General features: G+C 42.8%; 1 protein-coding gene across 3 annotated transcripts in view; it reads right to left on the bottom strand.

Annotated features, from left to right (window-relative positions):
• FBLN2 (fibulin 2) overlaps window positions 1–24,637 on the bottom strand; it is a 196,363-nt gene that overhangs the window by 96,931 nt on the left and 74,795 nt on the right. Inside the window, exon 1 of one of the 3 annotated variants that reach the window (XM_034775541.1) lies at window positions 6,943–6,961. The exons of the other annotated variants lie outside the window; for them this stretch is intronic. The gene's annotated coding sequence lies outside the window, so the exon portion shown is untranslated. Of the gene's footprint in view, window positions 1–6,942; window positions 6,962–24,637 lie in introns of those variants that run through there. 3 annotated transcript variants of the gene reach the window in all.

The following is a 24,637-nucleotide window of genomic DNA, read 5'->3' on the forward strand; positions in this document are numbered from 1 at the left end:
CTTCAAAAGCAGTTTTTACTATCTTCCCTCCTTGCCCAACCCCAGGAAAATTTTCCATTACTGAATTTATGTCCCAAACACGATCTAGGTATCCAATGTTGCTTTTAGTGTGCCTATGTGGGATACATTTTTCTTCTGCTGTGACTGCCTGCCAGACCCCTGATGTAATTATGGGACAGAAAACAATCACAATACAGTGTAGTCCTACATTTCCTATCTATTGATACATGCTTCTATGTACAGCAATAAGAGGGTGATAATCACCTTCAATTGTTAATGTTACATGCTTGTGCCAGAGTAGTTTTATATGAACGGTGTTAGAAAGTCAGGTATTTTATTGCCTCTTGTTGCAGTGAACAATGACATGTATGTATCTGAATTGTTGTTCTGAAATTCTGGGTAAGGGGCTGAATATAGAGAACCTTGGCCAAAGGACCTCATCGTATCTGATATGAACTGGCTGCTTCACTCTCATCAAATGCAATGTTAATGGCACTCAGGATGGGACTGGGCAATGTTTTGTCTTATTATTTAGATTAAAATAGCACCCACAAGCCCCAGTCAGAATTGGGACCCCAGGAAGCCACAGACCTTGCTCCAAAGAGTTTATGATCTAAAAGGAAACGGAACAGATAAAGGGAAAGGGAACCAAATGCACAACAGAAGCAAAGTTATCTGTGTGATGACAGCCATGTGTGTTAATCCCACTTCTTCCCACCCCCACCAATGAGAAAAATATACAAAGGGCGTGGCAGTGACAATATATGTACAAGTCATATATATTCTACATTGGCATCGCTGATGGAGTTCATTCTGTTCCAAAACACCCTAGCAGTTTGGAGATGTATTCCCTGTGCTTAAAGTGGCAAACACCAGTGGAACTGGTAAGTTCTTTCTTTTTTAGAAATATTAAGTACAGTCACTCTATACATATTTTTATAGACATAAAAAAATCAGGTAACCTGACTATACCAAACTATGTTCAGTATTGAGAATAAAATGGGCCAGGGAGCGTGGGGAGATAGGGCTGAGGGTGAGAGGTTTTCATGTGACAATATAGGGGCCAGAGTCCTGAAGGCACAAGATGGGGCAAAAGGGCTAGACTCAGAGAAGGAAGTTTCTAGCAAAAAGAAGCTGGACAATGCAGTGTCATGTTAGATTGTGCAAATGGAATGACATGAGGACAGCCTTGCTGCTGTATTTGTTGCCTTTTGTTCAAGGCAAACAGGATGCATGTATATATTGGGTGAATTTCACCTCTGCGCAGAGGGGCAGAACAAGGTCTACGCACCTAAGTCTTCATAGTAAGGCTTATGTGGACTTGTACTGACCTTCTGCACAGCAGTGAATTTCACTCCCTTTGAATAAAACTGGCTCAAAGGAATATCTGGAATTGAAAGACAAACTGAGCTATTGCAAAGTCCTAAACTCTACCTACTGCTTGGCGACAGTGGCAAGCACTTTCATCCACATTAGAAAATTACCTGAGCTGCACAGCGCTGGTATGTCATTCAGCACTGAAACTGTTAAGATATGCACAACAGCTTTGTGCATTTAGAAACCCTTCCTCACACAGCTTTATAGGAATATCATCAAATCAGTAGAAGAAATGGAGTTTTTTAAAAATGTTAAAAAGTAATTTCCACATCATTGGAAGATAATGCTTTCTTGACGTGGATTATTAATGCCCCAATATTTAATCATACAAATGTTATCACTGAAGAAAAGAAAAGAAAAATGACTCCTAGAATCCTGGTTTTTGTTTTTATTTTTTAAGTGAAAAGTTCATTTAAGTTTTCATGTTTTTGTGAAATTCTCTGGCAGCTTTTAGACACTGGTTTTCCTAAACAGAAAGAATTTATGCATTGTACCTACTTCCATTGCCTCTTTGACTCACTAGTACTCTAACACTTTTTTCCTTCTCAGAGACTTTGACTAAACTAAATCTAACATACAAGCATGAACATTAAATTAGCTATGATTTACTTCAGTAGGAAAAAAAAGTATATTATAGAAAATATGCACTTTCCATAGCATAAACCTCACCGCAAGAAAAATAAGAAGGACATATATCTATCTTTGCATGCAATATGTAGCATATGAGTAATATTCCCAAGAAATATACTTGTAAACATCAAACTATAATTAGAGAAAACTGAAACGTGAAAAAAGGGATGGTTTGGAAATAAACCAACAGGAAAGGATAGACTAATTGTGAAATAAGAAGCTTCTCCCTGGTCTCCTTAAAACTATATGCAAAAATACAATAAACCACAATGTCTACTCCTGAGGGAATTCTGTGCCACTGCGCACGTGAAAAATTTATGTCCCCAGCAGATTTCTTTGCTTCCCTGCAGAAAACTGACTTTCTGACAGGGAAGCAAAGCGAAGCCACAAGAGCGGTCATGCGACCCTCCCTAGCAATATGTTTTGGGTACCCAGGGCAGCTGGCAGAGAGGAAAATCACTGAGGCGGGGGCAGGACTAGGGGAGACCCAGTTAGTGACTCCTACCCTGGGCCAGGCTCAGATGTTAGTCCTGGCTGGGCTGGGGAGGATGGGACTTCCTTTTCCCCTGCACGGCATCTGGGGCCGGTTCAGATCTTTCCTCAGATTTCTCTCACAGCTGCAGGAAGCTCTGCAAACTCTCAATTTTTTGGCATAGAATGCCCTCAGCAGTAAATTTCATTCAGTCTTGTTCACTGTTCTGTGTGCATCCTGGTTCTAGAGTACAGTACAGAAACTAGAAAGATATATTTCAAGACCTGTAAAATAAAGATTTACGAGCAATTATTTGCCTCCTGTTCTTGGGTACCAATAGGCCATCTTAAGATAGTTCCTCCTCCTGCCCCTCTACTCCCCAGATTTTATGACCTCCAAACCATAAATTGCCATTGGCCCTTGTCTCCTAGCCACACCCACTATGCTGGGAGGAAGGGAAAGTGATATCATTTCCCCAAAGCAAGGTGTAATCATCCTCTGTCTGGATCCACTAGTTTCAGGACAGCTTTGCCCCAGGAGACCAACACAAACTGCATAGTGGATACAAAGAATGGATGGACTCAGAACTTATAGAAAGAGGAGATTAAAGAGAAAAAACCCTCATTATTTACTGTATTTGGAGTTTCTTATGAATGAATTCTCTTTGCAATGCCAAATAAAGCCGTAGGTATATGACATATTCTTCTATACCACTCCGACTTGTGGAATGCCCTTCCTGTCTACTTAGGGTAGATGCCTAGGGTAAACTGCCAAATGATAATGGCTAAGTGGAGGGCCAGTAAGCATTAATAATATGCATCGCTAATCCATGTAACCAGAAGTTCCTGTTACCCTTCTCCTCCTCCACCCATATCCCCCTCCCTTAATTTGTTACACTCAATTATTTCATCTCGTATTAGCTTGATCATAAGCTCTGCAGGGCAGGGGCTACCTCTTACTTTATGTATGTACTGTGTATAGCACTATGGAACCTCTGGCTACTGCTGTAAGAAAAATACTAAATTATAACACAATCTGCACTATAGGCGAGGTAAGATACTTATACATATAAAGCCTAGTCCAGAGCTTATTGAAGTCAATCACAGCCTTCCCACTGGAATTCAATGGGCTTTGGATCAGTCTCATGGTGAGTTTCTATCACAGTGATGGATGGGCAGTAGAACCTGAATAAGACAGAATACTACGTAGGTTGATGTTTTTATTGCAATTCCAAATACGACAGTATATACAACAAATTTATCATTCAGACTCCTTTCATATTGTTGCAGTGGAGAGGATAAAAGATCTTAGCGACAAAGGACTCCTGGAGCTACACAGCAGCATGTGCTTTTGCCAGAGTTGACGTCGATATTGGACTTTGTATTTACAAGCGATGGGTTAATATAATATAGGCCAGAACAGACCACTGAGATCATCTATTCTGACCTCCTGCATAAACACAGACCATGGGAGTTGCCTGAATTAATTCCTGTTTGAACTAAACCATATCTTTTAGAAAAATATCCAATCTTGATTTAATGATGGAGAATCCAACACAACCCTTAGTATGTTTTCCAGTGATTAATTGTCCTCACTGTTAAATATTTCTGCCTTATTTCAAATCTAAACCTGTCCAGCTTCAACTTCCAGCCATTGGATCTATTTATACCTTTGTGAGATAGACTGAAGAGCCCTCTTTCAAATTTCTATCACCCAGGGCCATCCCTAGACATTGTGGTGCCCTACGCAGCTCCCCTCTGCGGCCAGGTCTGTGGGAGGCAGGAGCAGGCTTGGGGGACAGGGGGGAACCACCTCCCAGCACAAGTCGGCAGAGTGGACCAGGTTGGAGCCAGGTCGCTCCACTTCCTGCCGCCCGGTTATTGCAGGGTGGGCCGACCCTGCACTCATGGGGCAGCGGGAAGTGGAGTGACCTGGCCCTAGCCTGCTCCACTCCCCTGACTCCCAGACTTGGGGGGCAGGAGGGAACTGCCCCCCAGCACTCACCGGCGGACCGGTGAGTGCAGGGCGTGCCCGACCCCTGCTGCAGTCCCCCAGGATGTAACTCAGGGGAAGGGATTGAGTGGGGGCAGGACTGGGACGGAGCAGGGGTGGAAAGATGTGGGATGGGGGTGGAGCAGGGACAGGGGCTTTGGGGAAGGGGTGGAGTGGGGGCAGGGCTGGGGCGGAGCAGGAGTGGGAAGAGGCGGGGCAGAGCAGAGATGGATTTTATGGGGGAGAGTGGAGTGGGTGCGGGGAAGGAGTGGGGGCAGCTTTCCTGGACGGCTTAGCCAGCCGGGGGATCAGCCTGGCCGCTGGAGTAGCACACAGCTGTGTAGGGCACCAGGAAATTTGGGGCAATTTGGTGCCCCAAATTTCCTGGTGCCCTACACAGCTGCATAGTTTGCATATGGGTAAGGATGGCCCTGCTATCACCCATGTAGGTGCTTAAAGACTGTGATCAAGTCACCCCTTAACCTTATCCTTGATAAGCTAAATAGATTGAGCCTCTGGAATCTCACTATAAGATCTGTTTTCCAATCCTTTAATCCTTCTCATGGCTCTTCTCTGACCCCTCTCCAATTTATTAATAACTTTCTTGAATTATGGACAAGAGAACTGCTCACGTACCACTAGCAATCTCAACAATGCCAAATACAAAGGTACTATACAACCTCTTTACTCCTACTCAAGATTCCCCTTGTTATACATCCAAGGATCGCATTATCCCTTTTGGCCTCAGAATTGAACTGGGAGCTCATGTTCAGCTGATTATCCACTATAACCTGCAAGTGTTTTTCAGTCATTGCTTCTGAGGATAGAGTCCTCCACCCTATAAGTATGACTTACATTCTTTGTCCCTAGATGCATGATTTTATTTATGGCTTCATTAAAAACACATTGTTTTCTTGCATCCAGTTTTCCAAACAATCCTGATTGCTCTATATCAGTGACCTGTCCACTTCATTATTTACCATTCCCCCATCTTTGTATCATCTGCAATTTCACCAGTGATGAAATGATGTTTTCTTCAAGGTAACTGATGAAAAAGTTAAATTGTGTAGGGCCAAGAGCAATTTCTGTGGACCCAATTAGTAACATCTGCTTGATGATGATTCCCTGTTTACAATTACATTTTGAGATCTATCAATTAGCCAGTTTTTAACCTATTTAATGTGTGTGTTGAATTTGTACCATTCTGGTTTCTTAAATCAAATGGTTGTGCAATACCAAGTCAAGTGCCTTACAGAAATCTGTTATATCAACACTATTACTTTTATCTACCAAACTTGTAATCTCATTGAAAAGAGATATTGAAGTTAGTTTGACAAGATTTTTTGTTATAAACCCATGTTGATTGGCATTAATTATGCTACCTTACTTAAATTCTTTAAGCCATTCCATTATTTTCCCTGGGGTGAACTAGTTCAATTAAAATAACACACATCCGCCTGTGTGGCACCTCTCAAAGCTTCCCCAGCTAGTCCTTTGAGAAAGAACTTTCTGAAGATTCACTTAGGCTCTGCCCACTGACACACCACCACTACTTTCCATGTCCAGCAGTAGCAGGAATTCTTTAGGGAAGGGAAGTGGCTTAGTGGCCCTCTTACCCCTCTCAGACACAGGTTTTATGGCTTGTTCCCTCTGACTGCAGGTCTCTGTGTGAGGCCAAGGGGTCATCTCCCCCCCACTCCCCACAACATACACTTCCTTTCTAGATATAGGCCTTGGATACTCTGGAGAGGCTGGGTGGCCTTCTTCACCCTATGCCCACCAGTACTGGGTCTTGGGGGCAGTCTGAGTGGCCCTTTTCTCTATCTGGTTGTAGGTTTCAGGTTTTGGAGAGGCCAAGAAATTCTTTCTCCCTGACATTGCAGATCTTGCTTAGCTAAAATGTACATATTTATTTCCTTTACACTCTTCTCATCCCGCTTGTCCTTTATGTTTTTTTCCCCTCTGAATTCCCCCACAACTTGTTGACCTCTGACTGGTACATGGGGCCTCAAACTGTACACAGCATTTCATGTGTGCCCCCTCAGGGCCATACAGAGAGTGACTCTGTAGCAGTAACTCCTTAGAAAATAAAGTGCTAATGACAGTCAAACATTTTTCCCCATGTGGCTCTCTCTGACACCTAAAACCAATAACAAAAAACAAAAAAAAAATCCAGCCTTTTATACAGTTGGAAATTATTTTCAGTTTTAATCTATATGTAACAGTGCAGTGCCAAATATAAAGCAAATTTTAAAAACTCAGCAAAAGCAATACCCATTCTACAAAAGGGTGCTTTATTCTCCTTTTAGTTCATGGGGTGAATTTACACCCAGTTCCTATTTTAGTTATGGAAGTTACCTGTAACAATCTGCCTCATATCAAGGGGAGAAAGGATCCATTATGTTAGTAAAAATGCTGACAGGAAGTGACAAATCAAACATTTTTAAGAGTGACATAGAAAAGTACTTAACTGCACACTAAAGGAGGTTCAGATGAAATTCCTCAGTCATTTCTCTTTCTATCCAGCCAAGTTGCCACGAAGTGGATAGGTATTAAATATTCCCAAATAAATCTTTAGAGAACCTCAGACTCTTAATTTCTTGACTGCATGTGTAATAAATACCAGAAGCTTGAAGTAATACAATAACTAAAGGGACTGAATCACTTTTTGGCCACATGAAAGAGAGATCATTTAAAAGCTGTATACCTCCCAAGAGACTGACAGCTGAGGTAACCACCTCAAATGACAGATTTATCTGAGAACAATCCACATAAAGAATGGCAGGATCCCAAAACTTTTCTGCAAACCATCACTCATTAGAGGACACACTGGTAACAGATTCCACTTAACAACTCTAAGACTTGTCTTTACTTCAATTCTCAGCATGGAAACCAACCTTTAACCGAATTGATCTAGAAAGCTTAACTACCAATAAAATAATAATAGGAAAACTGATTAAATAAATTAGGATCTCCTGTTATGTATTGCATATCATACAGTATGGGACTGGTATTGCACCACTGATGTCCACTGATTTGCTATTGACTTCAATGGGAGCAGGATCAAGGCCTATAAAGACCAATTGAGAGGGTGTATGTCTTCAGTATCAGGAGTCAGTAAAATAAAACAGAGGATATGCAGTGTTATGCATCTGTACATTCGGTACAAGTTTCCCAGTGTGATCAAAAGAGCATCAGGGTAATAAAAATAAATAGCATACTCTATGATATTAATCAATATGGTATCCTGACCAGGTAACCGAAGTCTAATAATATTGGGGCAGGGGCAGGGAATTATGGGGTAGGGTAGAGACCTGGCTCCCTGTTTTTATGGACATCATTGGCACCCAGAGAAAATTCCTGTCAAAACTCCTGTAGATTACATTGCTGCAGAACCAAACATTTTTATTAATACCCTCCTATCAATTGCCGGTGCAAGTCTTAAAGATTTGTACTTACATTTATGTAGTTTGACAAGTAACTACTATGAGCAATACTGAAATTTATTTATTTTTCTACTGGCACAAATTACATCCCAAAAAATGCAGAGTGAGCATTTAAAAATTTTGCTATAAATGGCACAGGGTAAAACATTCTACATATAAAGAACAGGAGTACATGTGGCACCTTAGAGACTAACAAATTTATTTGAGCATAAGCTTTTGTGGGCTACAGCCCAGACAGAATGGAACATATAGTAAGAAGATATATATACATACAGAGAACATGAAAAAGTGGAAATAGCCATACCAACTGTAAGAGGCTAATTAACTAAGATGAGCTATTATCAACAGTAGAAAAAAAACTTTTGTAGTGATAATCAAGATGGCCCATTTTGGACAGTTGACAAGAAGGTGTGCGGCTACTTAACATGGGGAAATAGATTCAATATGTGTAATGACCCATGTATCATAGCACAATGGTATTTGGGTTTTTTAATCTTTAAACAACGACAAAAACATAAAAACTCCACATGGGCACAGCTGGGTCCCAAATAACCACCTTTACTAGTGATGTACAAACAGGCAAGGCCTATCGACCCTGCTCTAGTTTGTTTGGAACAGCTTGTAAAACACAGAACGCAGTGAGCACCGCTAGAGGGCTCAACTATTTAAAGGGATAATACTCTTTTCCTACACACTACAACCAGGCGGACCAATTAAGCCATTTCTTTAAAATTGGCAAAGCATTGGATACACAATAGCTTTTCTTCAGAATAAATGCACTGTTTACCTGCTCTCTCCACCCTGGGATCTAGAAATAGATTGTTAAAAAAATGCAGTAAAAAGCCTGTTTGTTTTTAAGTGGCAGATCCTTTCCTAAAATACTCACATTATTAACAACACTTTGCCCTTACATATTATCTATGATAAAAGGCTCTCTAAGCTGTTACAAAGACTAGAATGAAATTCACCCCTGTGGAGAGAGCAAACACAGGGCTCAGAATTGCTTAAATCCCACTTAATCCCACAAAATAAGGTTTAACTGAAATTATATGATAGACTACATGCTGTCCTATTGCTCAGAGAAGAAGTTCACCTATTGGCAAATTACTGTAAGCCTCTGTGACATTCTGTTCAGGATGCTCAGATCTGTAAGCCACTGTGTTACACCTCTGCCTCAGCATGTGAGAGCTTTACTGGAGATTAGTCTATGTCAGATCCCTGCCACATCAGTCTGTCGACCTCACCAGCAAACTCCTCAAGACTCTGCCAGTCTAAACCTGGCCTTGGAGGTAACAATCAGTGAACCCCAGTTCCAGAGTTCCCTAAAGACATCTCTCTGCAATGGTCAGTCCTTCTCACTAGGACACACACAGAAATTATTAAATTCACTGCCTCCGAAGAGTGCATACACCAGTGTGCTAGGTTAGGTGAAGACCCACATAAGACACAGCCCTGAGATAATTATTAATAAATGTATTCTTTTATTACAAAACTAACAGAGATTTAAGTGATATTAAACAGAAAAAGAGACAAGTATGGTTACAAACAGAACAAAAATAGAACATGCTTTCTAGTGTTTAAAATTTAATAGATTACAATCTTAATCTCAGGCAATTTCTCATCTGCAGTCAGTTCCCAGACACTTTAATTCACATGGCTGAAGGATCTACCTTTCCCAGATTTCAAGAGCTCTGGCCACTTTTGTCCCATAAGTGATGGTAACTAGAATGGAAAATATAAGGGGGTAGCAAAAAGACAAAGTCCATTGTCTCTGACTCAAGAGCCAGGAGGACATCATGGGACCCCCAGTGAGCTCACTAAGCTCCCTTCTCTGTTACTTGCTAGCTTGATGGCTCTGTTTACCTTATATGTGAATGTACTTTCATTGTCCTCCACCTATAATCAAGCTGGGCAGACTGGTGAATCCACATTCCTTTGTCTAGGCAGGCTGGATTTATGCTCTGCCTCCCAAATACATTTTAAGAACATATTTGTAGTACACACTATAACTTTTTGTACACAACCCATACACGCATTGTGCAATGATTTTCCAGACCAGCGTGTCACCAATTTACACATGAAATCTGACAAGACACCTTTTAGATACATATTATGGCAACAGTGTGTTAGGGGTAGTGAGTGTGTCAGATCTGATATGAGTTACAATATAGTGAGCCCTCTGTCAGTGGGCAATGAGGGGCTCTTAGGGTCACAACCTCATAAGAAGCCATTGAGAAAGGAAGTATCTCCATCACAGATAGGGAGAGTGAGGCATAGGCAAGGCCTATGTGTCTGAAAATGTCTATTAATTTTGGATGCCTAAATTTTGAGGTGTGTAGATTTCTCAAGGGGGGCACGCCCAATAGGAGGTGAATAAAAGTAATGGACATTCAAAAGAAATTTAGAAATATGTGACTTTCCCCAGACTGGGGCTAAATTCTCAACTGCAGCCAGTAAGTGCTGGCTGTTTGAGGTGCAGGGGAAAAGGGAAAGAGGTATGGGGGAAATCTCTGATGGAATATGGAGTTGTAGGGAGCTATGGGAGTAAGTAGGGATGTTGGGGGCACAAAGAAGTGGGGTTTATGTGGACAGCCTGAAAAGAAGCAGGGCTTGAGCTAAGATGTGCTGGGTAGGGAGTGAGCAGAGGGGAGAGGATCTCTGTGCCAATAAGTGACCTGTGACATAAATTTCCTGTTTGAAGAGGAATTTTCTGTGTTGCATCTACATAATATTGTATAAAATAAAATTTCCCTTTATTCAAATGGTGTTATTTAGCTTTCTATCCTTGAATCTAAGCAAGACTAAAACTCCAGCTCTATTATTCAGACTTTGAATCCAATTCTGTGCTTAGTTAAACCCATGAGGTTGCAAGGGTGTAACCGAGAGCAGAATCGAGCCTTTGACCTCTCAGACTGTTAGATCCTACAGAAAAAATGTATTAGTGCACAGTTCGGAAAGATCTGTCTGTCAAGAAAACACACCCATGTGTATGTATCTCTTGGAAACAAACTTCTTTTCTCTCAATATGGCCTATGCTGTTGTCTCTTTAGCAAGAGTTATAAAGTCTTCTATGGAATTTGAGAAATATTTAACCACAAAGAATGTTCAGCGACAGTCTTATCCAGAAATGTAAACAGTCTAAGGGGTTGGTTGTTGTCCATGGCCTGCAATTAATTAAGGAGCAATTCTGTACCACCTACAAAGGAAGAAATTGGAGAGGAAATAAAGACACTAGACTATACATTCCGTGGGCCAGATGCTCAGCTGACGTAAATTCTGTGTTGCTCTGCTGGCTTCACAGGAGACATGCTGATTTGCACCGGCTGAGGAGCTGTGTCCCAGACTTCTACATTTTACAGATTTGCTCTCCTTAAGACAACTCCACTTAGAAACCTTTGCAGGCAGAGTCATGGATTGTTTTCTCAACGTGAAGCATTTCAGGAGTTGATTGTACTTGTCATGAGACAATACCATCCTCCTACAAAACACAAGGTGCAGCCAAATGTTTCCAATTCCCAAAAATGGGGTAAGTTTGACTTAACCAAATCCTTCAGGATAGCCTCGTCTCTTCATGCCAAAAGCTTTTCATGCAGTGTTTTCTTTTCATATTCTATTATGCTGGAAGAAGATGAAGGCAGAGTTGGCATATTTATTATAATAGACACATATTCTGAATTGAAGGCATTATCCAAGAAAATGCTTTCCTCCACTTGAGGAGTTTTAATGCTCTGCTGCCTTTTTTGCAGCGATACCATTTTAAAATAAAAACTCAAATCCATTCCCTAAGAAAGCAGCACTCCATGGCGTTTCTCCAAGTGTGAAGGATTTTTCCTTTCCCAGAGACTCTCCGCCAATGTGAACTCTTGCAGTAGCTTCATAGTGACATCAGCTAAACACAGCCACAACCGCCACAGCAAAGCTGAGTCACTGACTATGGCAAAACAAGCATCGTTCAGCAGGACTCTTCAAACCTGCTCAGGTTTCACCCAGCGGGTCCACGTTTTGCTTTGACGGGTATATTGAGGATTCAATCCAGATTTAGATTTTCAATGGACACATTTCCACGGCGACCTGGGTTCTACGTGAAAGCACACTGTTCTGGGACACTTTCACATAAAATTAGGAGATGGTGACATTGGTGGAGAAGGAAAAAAAGCCCTCCTGTTACAACTCACCATATACATTGTGATGCAGGATATTTCCACATGGGTCTTGGCTTCCTTGTCTCTTCTACAACCACACTTGTCACTAGGGCTGAGGGATTCCCCCACTCTGCTCCCTCCATCAATTCTACCCCTGGGCCCAAGGGAATTTCCTCAGTGGTTCTCCCGGTCTCTGGAGCTGCCTGTCCATTTCCCTTTGGGCTCTTTTTACTCCTATTAGTGGGATTCCTTTTTGTGTTCTCTCGAGTAGGAACAGGGCATTCCAAAGGGAGAGGTGCTCAGAAAGACTGGGCGTAGCCCCTGGGAGGAGAGCAGGCCTCAGCATTCCACCCATGCTGAAGCACCCCCTACTGCAGAGATGAGCAAACTATGGCCTGCGGGACCGTCCTGCCCGGCCCTTGAGCTCCCGGACAGGGAGACTAGCCCCCATCCCTCCCCCAGTGTCCCCCATCCCCCGCAGCCACACAGGCAGCGCTCTGGGAGGAGGGGCTGCACACTCCTGCAGAGCAGAGCTGCAGTGTATCTGTCTCCAGCCGGGCGGCACAGCTGCCAGACATGCTGCTCTGAGCGGCATGGTAAAGGGGCCGGAGGGTTGGATAAGGGGCAGGAGTCCCAGGGGTTAGTCATGGGACAGGGAGCAGTTGGATCGGGCAGAGGTTCTGGGGGGCAGTCAGGGGATGGGGAGATTGGATAAGCGTGGGAGTCCCGGGGGCCTGTCAGGGGGCGGGGGTGTGGATAGGGGTCAGGGCAGTCAGGGGACAGGGAGCAGGGGGGCTGGATAGGGGGTGGGGTACTGGTGGCGGTTGGGGCAGGGGTCCCAGGAGAGGGCAGTTAGGGGACAAGGAGCAGGGCGGGCGTTGGATGGGTCAGAAGTTCTGAGGGGGGCAGTCAGGGGGCGGGAAGTGGGAGGGGTCGGATAGGGGGTGGGGGCCAGGTTGTTTGGGGAGGCACAGCCTTCCCTACCCGGCCCTCCATACAGTTTTGCAACTCCAATGTGGACCTCGGGCCAAAAAGTTTGCCCACCCCTGCCCTACTGCCTGAACAGTGCAAGTCTTAGGGAGGGTGGAAGGGAACCTCAGTACAAATGAGGAGGGAGAAAGGGGCAGGAAGTTGCAAGTAAAGACTGACCGTCATTGATCAGACTGAGAGCTGGGGGCGGGATTCTTCATGCCAACACATCCCATTGGAAATATGATCAATTCCAGAACTGGATGGCAACCAGACCAGCTTTGTAAGGAATTGGAGCTCCACATCCTAGCCAAACAAGGTAACATTCACATTTGCTGATGTTTGTTGTTTCCCCAGCGGGTTATATGCAGCTTCACCTTGTGTAGGTGCAGGGGCCCTCTTTATCCCTTACACTCCTGCTACACGGCCAGACAATGTATTCCTGCTGCCCACTGAGTGGAAGCTGAGGGCAGTGGGACTGACAGTATGTTCAGGGGTACTTCATAACCCAAAGCGGGGCTGGCCAGCAGGATGGGGAGCTTGTAACAATGTACCCCTATGTCCACATCCTACACACTGTTGTAATAATCTTTGAACAGTGCATGCCTTGTGAGGCATCATTTGAAAACTCATAATTTGCTGGTCATTATTGTCCTGATAAAACGTGTGTGGCAATATTGTATGTGAAGTCACAAGATTCCACTGTATGGTGTTATTAACATCTGTTCCAAACTGAGGTTGGGAAACAGGGCTGTCTCAAACAAAGGAATAGGTGCTCTGCTTAATTTGCATTTAAGCAGTAAACAGAGTCATCAAGCAGTAAGGGAAACAAAGGATGCTCGAACAGGTGAGGAAAAAGGAGTAGGGAACATCCTTCTATATTGCCTCTGCCTCCTGAATCTCAGCTGGAAATGTTTTTCAGAAGGGAGACTGATACTATAAGAAGGAGGAACAACCACCCCAATGCACCGCCTCTCTCTTGCTGCCCATCATATTCATCGCACCAGAAGCAACAAAGGAATCATTTGTTCAACTGGAGAAGGGGTCCTGACCTGAAGTTCGGTCAGTAAGACTGCTGAAAGCAAAGCATCTTTGCTTTAATCAGATATAGTTTGTCAAGTTAGGCACCAAGAGCATTTTAACTTTCTTTTTTTGTAAACATTTCTGACTTTTATGCCTCATTATTTGCACTCCCTTAAAATCTCTCTCGCTTTGTAGTTAATAAACTTGTTTTATTGTTTTATCTAATCCAGTGTGTTTAAGTGGAAGTGTCTGGGAAACTCCATTTGGGGTGGCAAGTTGTGTGCATACTATTTCTGTTAAAGCAATAATGGACTTTATATAAACTTGTATGGTGCAGGAGAGGGTTGGGCAGTACAGGACACACATTCCTGGGGGGGGAATGTAAGATAGGCAGTATGTTGGGGTCACCCTGCAGTATACCCAAGGCTGGTAAGAGCCAAGGTGTAGCTGCAGCACACACACAGACATAGCTGGGAGTGACCTGCATGCTGGAGGCAGTTTGGGAGCAGTCCAGACTGAAAGCTACAGCATCAAAACATTGCAAAGGGCACCCCAGGTTAGAGGGCAGGGGTGACACAGCTGCTCATTAGTCTGGAGTGTACACTGGTATGTCACAGAGCTAATTGGCGACTACCTCTTCCCATCCCTCAGGGTTGCCAACCTAACCAGTCAAAAATCGTGTCAGGCTCAAAAGTCATGTGATCAGCTTAAAAATCATGAGATCTTTAAAAAACAATACTCGTGTTTTTATTTATATCTTCTGGTTTTTGGGCCTTTAGGGTTCACATTTTCAAGCTGCTCTCTGCAACCCTAAGGGCCAGAAGCTTACTCTTTTGCAATGAAAGCTGAGATTCAAATGCAGTTACACGACTCCAAAAGATGGAGCTTTTTGAAAAACATCAAATATTGTGAGTCTCACAATAAAATCATTAAGAGTTGGCAACACTATTCCCTTCGCCTCTGGAAGCATATGCAGATGGAGCCCATGCTGTGTATTTCTATAGTAGGTGTAAAACATGCCATTCGATGACCTCATCCAGGGCCACGTGAGGCAGAATGCTTCAGAGCAACTTCACACAGCACCACAATCGCACTCTATCCATCCCTTGGCACTACTTGCTGCAAAAGCCAATATTTTGCCCAGACTGTGTAACTTCTCACCAGCGACTGTTTGCAAAAAGCTGACTGAGGAATCAATTTGCAGCATTCAAGTTTTACAAAACCCAGGAGCAATTTTACATATTCTTGAGTGCCATCTACTAGCACCTTTACTATTTACATATATACAGATATAGAGCACTCCTATAACACCACATAAAACGGTCAGGCAAGCTCCCCTTTCGGATGACGTGAAACTCCCATTTCCAGTTTTGTAGGGAGGTGAGATACTGGACCTTAAATCCATTACTGGTATAGGACTGACGCTTCTTATCCTAACACTTGCACCAGTGTAATTTTGAGGTCAAGAAAGGAAATATTTCTCCAGCAGGTTGATTTTTAAAGGTTATGGAGGTTGCCTGAAGCTGCTCAGAAGTTTGGAATGTTAGTAGCAGTCCTGCTATGCATGGATTAGAAGAGAGAGGGCAAACAATTTAAAGCAGTCACTAGACACCGTTTATCACATGGTTTCATAGTTTGTCACATCAATATCACCTCCACATCTGTGGTAAGATATCATGCATGATATACACCCAGAATCTATATCTGTGTAGCGATGGATACATCCTGTGATTGCATGTATCCACTGATAATTCTGTGATTATCTGAATTTTGGGGGAGCAGATTGTGGCCCATCCTGCATATCTGCCCAAGGAGTCAGAGAGTGGAAGGTGTCACCCTACTCCCCTCAGCCTGCTACCCACATAAAAGCTAGCAGCTCCAGGGGCAGGAGGAAGCAGCCTCCACTCCAGAGCCACTTCTCCTCCATCCATTCAGGTGGGGATGCAGAATAGGCAGAGCCTGGGCTCGGGGCTGACGAGAGCGGGGGGGAAGCCGGTACAAATTACCGGGGCCCAGTGGTCCGGAAGGGGGCCCGGGGCCCGGCTTCTTTGTTTTTGTGCAAATGTTTACTCTCTATTGTTTGTCATCAGCCTTGGCAACTTCCATGTTTAGAAAGGGTTTGGAGCAGTTTCAAGTGGCAAAGGAAACATTTCAAGGAGCTGGCAGCATGGGCCTAGCCAAAAGACAGGCAAGTTTCTGAGACTCTTCTGTCTTTGAAGAGAACAAATAGGCAACATGTCAGCAAAGCAAAAATGCTTGGCTTTTGAGGAAATGGACTTTGGTGCCTTGAATTTCTATAAGTTCATACCTTTAAAGTTGTCACTCATTCAAGTATGAAAGTGATGTGAAGAAATCCCAGAGAGATTTGTTTGGATAAGACTAGGGTGACCAGGTGTCCAGTTTTTGACTGGGTGAAGTGACCCTGGTGGCTCCAGTCAGCACCGCCAACCGGGCTGTTAAAAGTCCGATCGGCAGTGCTGTGGAGCTAAGGCAGGCTAGTTCCTACCTGTCCTGGCTCCATGCTGCACCCAGGAAGCAGCCAGCAGGTTTGGCTCCTAGGCGGGGGAAGCCACAAGCACCGGCTCTGCACTCCCATTGGCCGGGAACCACAGCCAATGGGAGCTGCAGGGGCGGTGCCTGCGGGTAAGAGCAGCGCGCCTGCCACGCCTCCGCCTAGGAGCCAGACCTGCTGGCCGCTTCCAGGGCACAGTGTGGAGTCAGGATAGGCAGGAAGCCTGCCTTAGCCCTCCTGCTGTGCCACTGACCAGGAGCTGCCAGAGGTAAGCCCGTGTACCAACCCTAAGCCCCAACCCCCCCCCCCCTCCCCTGAGCCCCCTAAACCCAGAGCCCCCTTCTGCACCTCAAACTCCTCATCCACAGCCCCACCCCAGAGCCCACACCCCCAGTTAGAGCCCTTACCCCCTCCTGCACCCCCAAACTCCTACCCCGGCCCAGTGAAAGTGAGTGAAGGTGGGGGAGAGTGAGCAAATGAGGGAAGGGGAATGTAGTGAGCAGGGGGCAGGGCCTCAGGGAAGGGGCAGTGTAGGGGGCAGGGCCTCAGGGAACAGGTGTGGCTAGAGTGTTTGGTTTTGTGCGATTAGAAAGTTAGCAACCCTAGACCAGACTCTGGTTTCAGTTACACTGGTTTAAGTCATAAACTGCCCCATAGAAGTCCATGCTCCTCTCTGAACTGAAGGTCCCTGAACTCAGAGATGGTCTCAGAGGCAGCAACTTTTATGGGAAATAAATCAATGCAGTTACTCTGGTGTAATAGAGAAGAATATGTCCCTCTGCCATTTTAATGCCTTAAAAGACAAAACTGCTTAAGTTTGCAAAAACTGACCATGAGATTAAGTATTTATTTGTGCTGTGGGGTTCTGGTCCATGAATAGGGCTCCTACATGCTATGATAATCCAAATAAATAATAATAATAATCTTGATGAATAAGGGTTTTTCTATGCGAGGCAGGGGAAACACAAACTTCCAACTACTGTTTGCCTGGGGAAGTATATTTAACAAACAACACACATTTCTTTCTGAGCAAATACTGCTAACTGTGCCTAGCCATGAAGGATCAAATGCCTCAGTTCTGTCATTCTAAAGGGAGTTCAACTCATTAAATTCAGCTCGTGTGCTCTCTCTAGAAATGACCATGGGATTAATTCACTGTACACTTAGTCGACATTATCTTCTGTCTCTATGTAAATTAGCTGTACCTATAACAGACATTTCATTTCTGCAATTCACAAACACAAGACAAATGGCTATAATAATATTTCTGCATAATTACCCCGAATTTCCATGATATCTTTATTTATTTATTATAAATTAACCATAAGGCTTGGGAGAACCAATTTTGATTGTGGTAGAATAGAACAGACATATTAATGAGGTTCTCATTGCTGAAAAGAAAACTGTTAAAAATTAGACAAATTGTTTTACATCCAGTAATATAAAATGCAGATTATTAAATATTGCTTTTGAAAGATCCTATTTAATTTTTATAATTCCAAGCCTATGGCAGGTGCCAGTTGGCATTTTACAGTAAAATAGGAGAAAAATGTAGACAGAGGTGTAAATTCTACTTTTCAGTTATACCCATGTGGGTTATCTGTAGTGCTCAGCAAAAAAATTTATTCAAAATTTTTTCAGGCAAAAATGTAGTCTGTGACACTAAAATTTCATGCATTTGTGTTGGTTTTGACAAATTATTTCAGTTAAAAACCTTTTAAAAATCCATTACAAACCCTTACATTTCCTATTGACATTTTTGAAATGAAATGATTTTGTTTCTAAATGTGCTTTAATTTTATTTTAATAAACAAATAAAACACTTTAAATGCTCAAAATTGGACTCAAATTTCACCCAAAACATTTTTTTGTTTTTTGGAATGGCCAACAAACTGAAAAGTCCAATATTCAGACAGCTCTAACTACATGGGCATTAAACATGGATAGAATTTAGCCTGCATGATTTATTTCAAGAGAGTTTTGTGTCATTATTTAACCTTGAACAACAGTGAGTGCTGGCTCTTTGGAACATCAGAGCCAGAGTGTGAATTTGCACAAAGTCCCTTCAATGAACCAAGCTGCGATCTTGCCAAAGTACACAGTGAGGTCCCAATCCTGCAATTAGATGCACACAGGCAGACACTTGTCACCATGCCGTGCCTCACCATGTGGTGTGCCGTTGATTCAAGTCCTCAAAGTCCCTCGAAGTCAATGGGGCTATGCGCATGCTGAAAGTTAAGCATGTGCTGGCACTGTTTGTTAGATCACACAAGCACAGGGGTCTCAAACACGTGGCCTGCGGGGTTATTTTCTGCGGCCCATGAGTTTCTCGCGGCCCCCCTGTCCTCCCCCAGCGTTTACCTAGAGCGGCTCCGGCCCGACGCACACTGCGGGCAGGGCAGGCTCCCTGCATGCCTGCCCTGCCCACCCTGCCCCCGTGCCGCTCTGGGAAGCCGACAGAACCTGGGGAAGGAGGGGCGCAGGGGCGTGTGGCTGTTGCTTCAGGCACTGCCCCTAGCAGTTTCCATAGGCCGCAGTTCCCCATTCCCGGGGAAGGGGTTGGAATGGGGACAGGGAAGGGGTGGGAAGAAGCGGGGCAGGAGCGGGTCCTCATGGAAGGGGTGGAGTGGGGGTGGGACCGAGGGCAGCGTGGGGGAGGTGTCAGTAAATGCAGCCCTCAGGCCAATGTACTAGTCCTCATGTGGCCCTCGTGGTCATTTGAGTTTGAGACCCCTGCACTAGCATGTAGTAGAACTAAGTTCAAAAAATTCAATCCACTGAAGACAATGGCTCTCTGAAGTGACACTTGAATGAAAAACTCTCAACCTAGATTTTTTTTTATCTTTTGGAGCAAAGGCTAAAAAATAAAATAAACAAAAAATTTAAAAAAAAACAAAACAGTCCATCTTGAAATTAATAGTTTCAGGGATTTTTAAAAAGATAATAAATATTTGAATTTAAAATGAAAATTTCCACAATTTTGTAAAGGAGGGTAGTGCAAAACAACTAAATCAGTGGCTCTCAAACTTTTTTACAGGTGACCCCTTTCACATAGCAAGTCTCTGAGTGCGACCCCCCCTTATAAATTAAAAACACTTTTTAAATATATTTAACACCATTATAAATGCTGAAGGCAAAGTGGGGTTTGGGGTGGAGATTGACAGCTCAAGACCCCCCATATAATAACCTTGCGACCCCCTGAGGGGTCCCGACCCCCAGTTTGAGAACCCCTGAGCTAAATTATTGGGAAAATTTAACTGGCACACTCCAACAGTGCAAATTGGTTTAAACTCATTGTAATTGGCTGGTTAAATCAGGTTTCTGGCTGCTTTTGCATTACTAGGAGTGCTATAAAACAGCCAGTGGCGAATGTGTCCCCATATGTATGGTACAGTGCTGAGCACACTGTCAGCTAAAGGATCCATTAAGCAAATACAGTAACTTCCTTCATTTAGTCTTTTTTTTACCATCTACATGTAGGGCCTAACCCAAAGTCCACTAAAGCCAGTGAGAGTTTTTCCCAGTGCCTTCAATGGGCTATAGATCAGGCCCTAATGCATACGGTTATAATTGCACTGACAGCCCAGAGCACAATGGCTAAGAAGGACTGACAAGAGAGGCCATCATCACTCCAAAGGACAGAACAGCCCACTGGGTCAATAACCCATATTTCAGTAATTCTTTAATATTCACTAACTTAATAGGAGTTAACAGCTCTACAGTATGTTGTGTTTGTTTTTTAAAAAAGACTTTGCAAGTCCACCTCTGTCACAAGATTTAGAAATGCAGGGTCTTAAATCAGCATATGATTCTACCATAAGCACTGCAATCGTTAGAGACACAAAGAAGCATAAAGGATGGACTGACAGTCTTACCCCTGTACCTTCCTTGTCATCACCTCATTTTTTAAAACCTAACTTCTATGTCTTTTGAAGCTACCCAGAGCATGGGGACACAAGCTAATTACATAGTTTTTAAGAAAAAATGAACATGAATTCCGGTGTATTTATAGAGGCTGCTCTGCAGTTGTCTTTTTACCCTCGTAACAAAGCAGTTTTCAACTTTTTTTGAGTGAATATTAAGACCCATTGGCCCAAGAGGTAAATATTCACCCAGGTCTAAATTCACTAAATTTTGATGATATCCATTGAAACAAGATACACATACATGGATTGTTACGTACATTCTTAGGGCTTAATCGCCACTGAGCCCTCAGAGAGAGAGAGAGGGCAGAGACTGCAAGGGTTCTCTTGCTCCCTCATGTAATCTGTCCCAAACAGGCTCCACACGGCCACCGCCCTTACCTGAAGCAAATGGGCAGGGCACGGACACAGCTGTAGCTCGGACACCATCACCAGCTTGGTGAGGTGAGCCAGCTCAAGGCAGGGAAGTAAGTCTGTAGAGGGCCCTAGTAAGTAACTGCACTAGTTTTGTGGGCAAGATTAAAACTCCATTATATAATAGCACTGAGACTGCACACAGACAGCTGCATCATGACAAAATCAACCCCCAAAGCTTCATCTTGGTATATACAGCTGTACCTGACTCAACCGTAACTTCTTTTTAAAGAGCAGCACAATTCCAGCATATGTACCCAGCCTCAATGCTGATGGTAGCCACTGCTTCTCTCCTTTCAAATTCATCCCCATCAGCTGCTTAATCTAAATGTTAACTCCCATTAATTACTTAATTTAGCGAATTTAGGATCTCTCTCAAACACACGCACACAAACAAACAACACCCCTACCTTAAAGACATATAATTGAACCTAGCAACTGGAAGACCCTCTCTAAAATGGTCTTTAACACTCATTCCTGGATTATAGCGCTTTCCCCCCCCCCCCCCCATTTTCTGTGTTTCCTGTTTGCACTGCCTGCTCTGCTGATAGATCTAGAACTCTAGGTGCATAGCAAAGATTTTTAGGCTCTTATGTTCTAGATTTCTCTCCCCATCGTCGTCATTTTATATATAAATAATGTGAGCCTCAAGAATTTGCACATTACCGTGGGTTTATGGTGAGGCTAAGGTGCAAATTCCTCAGATGCAACACCCTTTCACAAGAAACTATAGGATTTCCTCGTGTTGGCATTTCTTAGATGAATGTGGACAGTGGAGGCATCTGTGACATATTGTGCAGCTGATGCATCTATTTACTTTGTGAATGAATCAAGAAAAATAAAAATCTCTGTTACGCATTTCTTATGTCTGAAAAATATGTTACAATAATGAGGACCCTTACAAGCCTAGCTGTTTTAACCAAAGCTAAAATCTTTGATATTTACAGTACTCCCTTGTTTGTCCCCAAATTTACTAACTAAATAATATTGCACTATCCAAAGTATTTCAGGCAATTGGCAAGTTTGAAAAGGGCCACTGCTGCATGACAGTCCTGCTATAAATACAATATTTTTGTGAGGTATCTTTTTATGCACTGTAATTTAACACAATCAATATGGATCCTCTGAAGAATTAGCCATGTGCCTAATAGAAAAGAGTGAATCCTGTTGGAGAGAACATCCACCATTGTGATTTATTCTTACAGCTCTTTCTTTGAAGCCTCAAAACAACTACTTATAAAGCATGAGGAACCTCCTAAACAGAAGAGAATGGGATAAAAATTAGTTCTGTTCACAGGTATCAGAGTTCCATTTGGCTCTACACACAGACACCAAGACTACTAGATAATACTGATGCTCAAAAGAAATCTTCTGAAGTAGAAAGTTAATCCAGAAGATGATCATACAAGAGTCTGATGTTTCAAATGTGCATATGAAGAAAAACAAAAAAGGGTTGGTAACACAACTAATTTGTTGCAATGGATAAGAGGAAACTCTATATTATATAACACTGAAGTAACATTAAGAAACCTGTTGAGATTGCTATTTAAAATGTGATAAAGTTTGCTAGGCACAATTTATTGGCCTTATGCTAGGAGATTTCTACCTCCTTCACCCTGAAAATTTCTTAAGATAAACGACTTGATTATGAATGTGGATGATGTTGCCCCTAAATGAGACAATAAGATTGTGAAATTATTTCTCAAATCTGACAGTGATTTTAGTCAATCCAGGCTGATAACTGTGCACTTACTCCTTTATGTAACTCATGAGTTCAAAACCTGGCAGTAACCCACATCTGCCATGCTTCTCTTTTTATTTAAACTGCCATGAATTGCACTACACCGATGTTTATGTGCTTTGATTCAGAACCAATAAAAGCACAAAACTATTATCAATAGATCAGGCATTACCTAGAGTTTAAGTTATTTCCGATGGGAAACAGTTCCCTACATAACTCATAGCAAACATTTTACAAAATCATTAATCCACAGCATTACAGTTCTGAATCAGGAAATGAAAAGTGCTAATAGTTTTGTTGTGCAAGACATGATTCCAAGAGGTTGAAAATGGATGTATATGACAAGGGAGAACGCTGGGAAAGAAGGAAGAACTGTGGCATCCTTAGCCTTAAGATGGGCTATTAATAATAATAATTTCAATACACTGTGGCATCTAAACAAATGAAGTAGAGCAACGGGCCTAGCGGGAAATTAGAGATAGGTTGAAATACCTTCTGTAAATAGATAGCCCAATTTACCTGCTACTGAAAGTGTTTGGAGGAGATAGAAAGCCTTGCATCAATGTTACCAATCAAATAATGGATTGATTTAACAGTGGTCTCTGAAACAAATGTTTCCAAAGACTGCTCAAAGTCATAAGGAGATTCCATAGATGACGATCAAGCAGGATGAAAATTGTCCACCAAATATTTTTTCCCCATGGAATATGGATTTTTTATTACATTTTCAAATGAAAATTGATTTTTTTTCCACAAACATTTCCAGGTTTTTGATCATCTAAATATTTATAATTTTTTAATGTAAAGCTGAAAAAGTTTTAAAAACATTTTAGGCAAAACAACTCATTTACATAAAAAAGAATTGCAGGGGGAAAAATTGTTGCTGGTGGGATCTGGATGCCACTGGTCTTTTTCATTTCAGTATTTGCTTCTCACTGTTAAGTCTTGTTAAGTGTGGGGCATAGCTTTTATTGTTTTCTGGAATTCATGTGCACATGCACTGTATGCACAATGGCTTCAGTATAAATATACAATCCTAACTCTTCACTTAAGATTTTGATATTGATGATATATTCTAATCTCAATGCTGGAATTATTTTCTACATCTCGGTAAGACGGCACAAATCTAGTACAAATGTTGTAAATACATAAAAGAGGCTCTATATACGGTATTCACCACCTTTACTTGTGCTCAGCAAGCAACTGCAGAAAGGAGCAGCTTTTGAGATGTTTAAGCAAATGAGCATGTACATTTTTAATATCATAAGCAGGAAACCATTTAACATGGAACTAGTGAGAGGTGAGATGAAAAGGGAACTGAGGCATGTCCAGAGGTTAAAGTTGCAAGTGTCAGGAACTATGGGCCTGGGTTCCCTCAACTGAACCTGCATCTAGCTGACTCAGCCCTCAGGCCAGTTAATGAGCCCAGCTGGGCTGCAACAGAATCACCTGATTGGGTGGCTGAACCAATTGGCTCCAAGGAGACTACAGATCTGCAGGCTGCTTAACACTCATGCCTACAGTTGTGATCTCTCCTGTGCCTGCCTTGTTCAGTGCAACTCCTGGCCTTGTTCCTAGCCCTGCTTGGGCCCTGACTCCAGTTCCAACCACTAGGCCTAACTGCCCCAGCGCCAACAAGTAGGCCCAGCTGCTCCGACCCAGTCCATGACAATGAGCACTCATTCATTTTCCTTTCTGTGGTATACATTCACACTTCATTGAATCATCTAGGGCCAGATTCCAATACCCTTACTCACCATAAGCAGCACCTTATTAATGCACAAATAAGGCAAATGATGGGATTCTTTGTGGAGTAAGGTGTTACTTAGCCTCAGGAAGGGTGTGAGAATCTGGCTTTCATTTGGCAGATAGTGTTTGTTAGTTTGCTCACCCAGATAGCACATCAAAAGTGTCTTGGTGAGGCATTAAGTCCTCACACACTGGGTAAAGAGGTCTGAGAAATTTCAGGAGAATGTGAATGAGGTTCCTAGAAGAT

The sequence above is a fragment of the Trachemys scripta genome, chromosome 7 (genome assembly GCF_013100865.1).
Source record: "Trachemys scripta elegans isolate TJP31775 chromosome 7, CAS_Tse_1.0, whole genome shotgun sequence".
Classification (NCBI taxonomy): Eukaryota; Metazoa; Chordata; order Testudines; family Emydidae; genus Trachemys; species Trachemys scripta.